The following is a 7620-nucleotide window of genomic DNA, read 5'->3' as shown; positions in this document are numbered from 1 at the left end:
TTAGATTTCTCTTCAGTAACCCACTAAAATCCTGATGCTCTACAAAAAATGATTCAAAGTAATAGGGTGGTGTGATATGATTTCATCAAATTGCAAACTCTCAAATATATGATGTAACTGTAAAAGCCTAGACTGCTCACTCTATCACAGTGAGGCTGAACTCAGGGCCCTAACCCATGCTAAGTGAACTATCTGATCACTCCCAACCCTGTGTAATAGGCAGGCATATAGAAAGATGGGTGTAAGTTTGGATAGGTAGATGTGAAGATAGATGAATAAATAGATGACAGGTAGGTAGGTAGGTAGGTAGGTAGATGATATACCTACTTGTTAAAGTAAACAATAAATATTAGTTTTTCTCATCAGCATTAATGCAGTTTTAATACAGAGACACAAAAGACATGACAGCTAAAACCAACCATTTGAAGACATCATTCATATTTTCTTTCGAAACATCTGATGCCTAATTATGAAGACTCAAGGGGATTAATAAAGTTCAGATTAGCAGTCATTAAATTATTCTAAAAATAAGTTTCAGGTGCCTTTATTCTTGAAAGCTAAGATATAATATTTCTTCCCAACAAGAAGGAGAATTCAAAGTTAATTAACCTAATATTTTAACTCTTTTCACAATTAAACTCTTTATGGCTAAACATGGAGCCAACTGTTGGCCTGGTTCATTCCCCTCCATTTGCCAGTGTTTGTTTCTGGATTGCTAAAGTTAAAGAGAAAGACAGATTGTCGTGATAGTGGTGGATAGACACAAAAAGACAAATGCTTCAAACCAGACTAAACACCATATAAACTGGTGCTTAAGCACCATGGTCTTTAAAAGTGTACACTAACTTTAGTTTTTTAAAAAAAAGTGAAGGTGTGTTCTGACTTCTACTTTTCAGCATCACAAGATGAGGTGATCTGAATTTGGAGTAGTTGGTTCTAGAAATTAAATCTCTATGACCAGATGGTAAAATAATCAGCGGGTTCCACAAAATAATATTATAAGAAGTCATTTGATTTCTAGAAAAGGGGGTGGGGGGGAGACAGTCTGGCTTTTACAGTGGTATTGGAAGGCTATTTTAGAATAAGTTTTATTATCCTGAAGACAACAGTAAATGAAATCCCAGCTGTGACTCTGAAATACACAGTGTGACCGTGCTTCTTGGAAACACTTCTTCATTTTCCTGTCCTTCCTCTGCTTGCTTGCTCTGCTCCCCTCCATCCCTCTCTCTCCCTCCCTCACCTCATCCTTCCCCAAATTCATTTTTTTTTAAAACACACTACCTTTAAGTGTTGAACATGAGGTGAAGGTGTTTGTGTCTTAAAGAAACAAAGTATATACTATGATACATGCATACATTAGCATTGTTTTCACATTTTTAAAATTCATATCAGAAATGGATCCTTTCTTAACATTTTTTAATACAATCAAGAATGCCTGCTGATTCTCTACATATCTTGGACTCATGAACTCGGCAGTGAAATGAACAGTAGAATCAATCTGTTTGGAGGCATACACTAATTTGGTGTGGTGGTAATATCTTTGCATTAGGAATTTATATGGAGATGCTTCTTTAGGAAAAAAATACATGAAATCAAATATTTCCATTATTTTTCAAAAATTAATTCTTTGAAATGTATATATATGTTTAAAATTTATTTTTAAATTTTTATATATTTTTATTATATTATTTTCCCTCCTCTAGCTCCTCCCACATGCTCCCTGATATGTATACAACATATTTTAGTTATATCCATCTCTCAAGATACCTGTATTTTTGATGTATTGTTAGACCTTTTTAATCTCTACCCCAGAAAGCCACAGTGCACTGGATGGTTTTGTGTGTCAACTTGACACAAACTGGAGTTATCACAGAGAAAGGACCCTCCCTTGAGGAAATGCCTCCATGAGATCCAGTTGTAAGGAATTTTCTCATTAGTGATCAAGGGGCAAGGGCGCAGCCCTTTGTGGGTGGTGCCATCCTTGGGCTGGTAGTCCTGAGTTCTATAAGAAAAGCAAGCTGAGCAAGACAAGGGAAGCAAGCCAGTAAGCAGCACCCTCCATGGCCATTCCTATCAGCTCCTGCCTCCAAGTTCCTGCCCTGTGTGAGTTCCAATCCTGACTTCCGTTGGTGATGAACAGCAATGTGGAAGTGTAAGCTGAATAAACCCTTTCCTCCCCAACTTGCATCTTGGTCATAATGTTTTGTACAGGAATCTCTATTTGGACTTCATGTTCTCTCACAAGTTGAAAGACTCTCAAGATGTGGCAACAGTGCCACAAAGCATACTGTGAAACTTTCCAAGAAGAACTAAAACTATTTCAATAACTCAACAACTTCAGACACTAGTAGAAAAAGGTATTGGAAAAGCCAAGCCGCATGATTGCTAGACACAAGGACTTCAGTGCCTTTTTTTTTCTAATGTCAGAGCTATTTATTAAAGCTTCAGAATTAAAAATGAAACATAACCCACACTATATATGCAATAAATCATACACAGCCCATACATAATATATACCTAAGAATAAAGTTCTAAATGTTACAGAATAAAAATTTCCATCAGAAACTTAAAGCAACATATTAAAAGCACCTTTTTTGATATGTGTGTTAAGATGTGACCATTGAATTCAACACAACTCCATAAAACAGCATTACAGGATGACAGATAAAACAAAATATTTTTGTCCTCAATGAATTTGCTGGGGTTTTTTTTGTTGTTGTTGTTGTTGTTTTGTTTGTTTGTTTGTTTGTTTGGCAAAGATGGCTGGAAAGCCAGGGTTGACAACACAGTTTAATTCCTGGGACCTACACAGCATAAATTCAGTACATTACCCCATAATCTTAGGCTCACATACACCTGGCACACAAAAAAATGAGACCTAACACCTTAGCTTTGTAGTTATAAGTCACAAACAAGCTGGGCAGGGTGGCACACATATCTAATTGGAACACTAGGGAGGTGGCTTCTGAGTTCAAGGCCAGCCTAATCTACAGAACAAGCAGCGCCACAGAGAAACACTGTCTCAAAAAAACAAAAATCCCACAATCCTAACTACACTAATACACTAATACACTGACTTTTGTGAAGACAATGTTTCACATACTTCTAATTTCCCATGTACCCAGAACAGAGGTTCTCAGATTAATTAATCCCTTAGATCCAAAAATTCCACCCATGGAGCAGACGACAAAAAGGAAAACCAAAACCTAGAGGCAGTACTGCAACTTTATTTGATATTCAGGTTAGTTCTCATCCACATTGACCATCTGTAGATTTTTGAATGTGGTAACAGGCATGTAAGTTACCAATGTATAGAGCTTGTTTGGTGAATCCTCATCTTCATTACGTTTTCTGGACAAGCGTACTCGGATGCGATATGAAACATTCCTTATTCCCTTGGCCCAGACAGCTTTATTGAGCCTGGTGTCAATGCGAACATCTAGAGTCCCCATTTCCTTCATGGCAAATTTCTGAATTTCTTTGAGTGCCTGAGGAGCACGCTTCTTGAAGCCCACTCCATGGATGCACTTGTGAATGTTGATGGTATACTCTCGGGTCACCACCTCGTTGATGGCAGAACGGCCCTTCTCGCCACCCTTCTTTGCGGGAGCCATTCTGCCCGGGGCCCAAGTTGGAAAGGAAGGGCACAAGGAATTGTGGGATGGAAAGTAGCCTTACAGCTGTTTTTCTTTTACCAAGATTATATTAAATCATAAAAATCAACCTAGAATAGGTACCAAATTTTTATATGAAAACATCTTTCAGGGAAAAATTCTAGCTCATAATAAATGTTTGTGAATAAGTGGCTTAAACCTAAAAATTAAAACCTAAAAGGTAATAAAGCCCCAAAATAAAGCAACTAGATTTCTTATACTAAACCAAATCAGAAAGCAGACATTCCAACTACCTGCTAACATATCTCACAACTGTCTGTGGTGGTTTGACGAAGTATGGTCTCCATAAACTCATAAATTTGAATGCTTAGTCACAATGGAGTGGTACTATTTGAAAGGATCAAGAGATGTGGCCTTGCTGGAAGAAGGAAGCTACTGGGGGTGGGCTTTGAGGCTTCAAGGGCCAAGCACTCTCTCTTCCTGCTGTTTATGGATCCAGATCTAGAAATCTCAACTACTTCTCCAGCACCAAGTGTGCCTGTGTGCTGCTATTCTCCCTACCTCAATAACAATTAACTTAATCCCTGAAAGTATCAGCAGAAGCACCAGTTAAAAGTCTTAGAAGAGTTATCACAGTCATGGTGTCTCTTCACAGCAATAGAACAGTAACTTAGAGGAAAGAAAAGTTGGTACCAGAAGTAAGATATGGCATGATAGGCCTGACCACACTGCTTGTTGGTGTGATGTAGACTTTGGACTAGAAACGCTTGTGAGTGTTGTAAGTGGGACTTAATGGGGTAGGAGTGTAGAAGACAGTGGTGCTGAGAGCAATGTAGATTACATTGTACATTACAATGTAAATTACAACATCCCATCTCAAGACGTTTCAGAAGAGAGGAATATTAGTAAGTGGCCTAGAGACCATGCTTATGATATGTTGGCAAAGAATGTGACTCCTTTTTGTCTTTGTCTAAAAAAATCTGCCTGAAGCTAAACTGAAGAATTTTGGATTAATGGTGTCGGCAAAAGGGATTTCAAGACAGACTAGCATTGACTCTACCCTGTGGTTATTAGTAGTCACTCTTATGCAGATCTACAATAAAAAGGAGTACGTTGAGCAAGGAAAAATATTGAATAACAATTTGAGGAGAAAAGGAGCACCAGGAACTGTAATGGAGTTAAGTCCAATACTCAGATTTAAAAGAAAAAATAATTTTAAAGAAGAACCAGATGCTAAATGTAATAAAGGGAGTGGTAGCCTCAGGGCAAGACCTCACCCAGCTAAGCGTCCAAATTATAAGAAGGAAGAAAAGCTTAAGCAATGAAGAAAACCAATAATAGAAAGCTGATAGAAATGTAATTAAAAGAGGGGGCAAGTTCCAGCCCCAGCAAGCAGAAGAACTTGGCAGCCTCTGCCACATGGTTTTGGCTTTATAGTTAAGGATACAAGAAAGGGGGTTGTGGAATCTCCCCCCATCACTAAGGAAAGCTGTTGAGTCCAGGCATGCATCAGGGGGGCATGGAGGCTCAAGAAAGGCCATTGCACAGAGCTGTGAAGGGAAAGCCTGGATTGCCTTGGAAATCCCAAGATGCTGGAGATGTCAGAGTCATGGAATACCAGGTGAGGAAAGCTATTAACAGTGAATGGAACCAGCCCAAGAGAGAAGTGTGTTGCAGTCACCAAAGCTGAAAGGAGTTGGAGATGTGAAAAAAAGGTGCTTTTACATCAGACATGGAGACAGAGAGTTTAGAATTTGCCCTGCTAGGTTTTTTGTCTTGCTTTGGTCCAGTATTTCCTCACTATGCTCACTCTCCGTCCTTTGGAATGGTAATGCATGTTCTGCACCATTCTATGTTGGAAGTTTGTGATCTTCTTTTTGATTTTGGTTTCATAGGAGTTACAGTTAAGAGATTGTCTTGAGTTTCAGAAAAGACCTTGGACTTGGCAGTTTTAAACAGCATTGAGACTATGAAGACTTTTGAAGTTGGACTGAATTAGTTTTTGAACTATGATGTGGCTATAAGCCTATGGAAGCCAGAGGGTGAAATGTGATAGCTTGAATAAGAATGACCCCATAAGCTCATAGATTTGAAAGTTTGGTCACCAAGGAGAGGTACTCTTTGAAAAAATTAGAAGGCATGGCCTTGTTGGAGGAAATATGTCACTGGTGGTGGTCTTTGAGGCTCTCTCTTCCTGTGGATCAGATGTAGAACTCTGAGCTACCTCTCCAACACTATAGCTGCCTGTGGGCTGCCATGTGCCCCACCATAATGATTTTGTACTAAACCTCTGAAACTATGAGCCAGCCCCAATTAAATGCTTTCTTTTATACAAGAAAATTTTCTTAATTGCTTTCTTTATGCCTTGGTCATGGTGTCTCCTCACAGCAATGGACACTGTCTATGGCCTCTCTCCAGGAAAATTCAGACACAAGCAGAGGCAGGAAGCAAAAGGGAATAATCCAGAAACATCCCAGAACCAAGAGGCATAGAGTCAACCTCAGGATCAATGATATTTCTAGAATCTTTAGAATTGCCAAGATTTGCTTCAATGAGCAATCCCAACTCAACCAGCAACCTGATTATAAAGGAACAAAGTCAAGTTAGCAACCCTTGTAATACCTTACTAGCAGCAGAGCTTTTAATAATCTGACTGAGCACTGTGGGGCAGAGGTGTGTGAAAGGATAGCTTGGTTCCTGGTTGAGCACAGGCCTCGAACCCCAGACCTAATGGGTCGACAGTAGGTGTTCTGCCACGCCCCCAGACTGCAGACTCCTGATAGGAGGCTCCCCTTCCCCCCCCCCAAGAACTCCATTGAGCCTTTCAGTCACATAGGGCAACGCCCCTACGAGCCCCTCCACAGATAGAGGGCATGACTACAGGCCTCAGAGAGATTTACATACTAATGACATACCTGAAGGCCAGAGGGTGTAGCCAATTAAGTATTCCTTCTCAGACCCTCCTCCCTATTTAAATCAGGCCCACCTGTTGGGGGGGGGGGGTGGCAGCCAGATTCATCTACCATGACAATAAAGTTCAGAAAACCATGGACTTCCTCATGTCTTTGGGGCCTGTGGTAGAGAACCATGGAGGGGACCTCTAAGTATCCAGCCCAGCCGTTATCTAATCTCCTGTGGAGGACTTCTCTGTATTCCAGCCACAGGACCACCAATTCAAACAAGCTAGCTAACCCAGCAACACAGCCAAGCGAGTGCAAGTAACAAAGAGTCTCTTTCCTTTCGGCTGTGGGCCAGCCCCATATGCCCCTGCATCTCTGGTCTCCCGGGTCAGGCTGCATCAGCCCAGAGATGACCACTCAAAAGCCCTGCTCCTGCAGGAAATATGACTGAGATCCTCCCAGCAGAGCCCTGCAGCATCCTGGCACTGTGTGGAGTGAACTCAGTCAAATTCCCACACTTCTGCTGCCCAGAGCTGCAGTTATAGCCTACTAGGGCGGCAAACCCTCGGGAACCACAACAGCCCAACAGGATCCACACCCGCCCATGCGTGAGCTATCAGCCCCACAGAGCACAGCACTCCAGAAGGGGCTACTGAAGTTCTATGGTTCACCTGTTAATTGCACATCATAAATTTGCAAGCTCAGAGGAGCTAACTAAAAGAAAACAGGAGCCACTCAGATGACCACTGAAAAATGAATTTGCCATCAAAACTGATGACCTGAGTTATGTCCTCTGGATCCACAAGGTAGGAGAAAAAAACAACCTATATAAGCTGTCCCCTAACCTCAACACCCATTACACACACACACCATGTATCACATACCACACACAGATACCACACACCACAAACCACACAAACCACAGACCACATACACCACACACACACACACATATCACAAATCTTAAAAATTAAAATTAATTTGAAAACAAATATCCCTGTAATAGCTTTGAAGTCATATAAATGTTACTTGGGAGTATGACATTTTATACAATTTACCAACAAAGCAGATCCAAACCTGAAAAAGGGTTCTAATACCAGAAAAAT

At 40.7% G+C, this 7620-nt stretch overlaps 1 pseudogene; it reads right to left on the bottom strand.

Moving 5' to 3' along the window:
* Window positions 1-3209: 3209 nt before the first annotated feature.
* LOC117718040 (large ribosomal subunit protein eL31 pseudogene) lies at window positions 3210-3639 on the bottom strand (annotated as a pseudogene).
* Window positions 3640-7620: the final 3981 nt, after the last annotated feature.

This window comes from Arvicanthis niloticus, chromosome 12 (assembly GCF_011762505.2).
Source record: "Arvicanthis niloticus isolate mArvNil1 chromosome 12, mArvNil1.pat.X, whole genome shotgun sequence".
Lineage (NCBI taxonomy): Eukaryota > Metazoa > Chordata > Mammalia > Rodentia > Muridae > Arvicanthis > Arvicanthis niloticus.
This window is presented reverse-complemented; position numbering and strand designations above follow the sequence as displayed.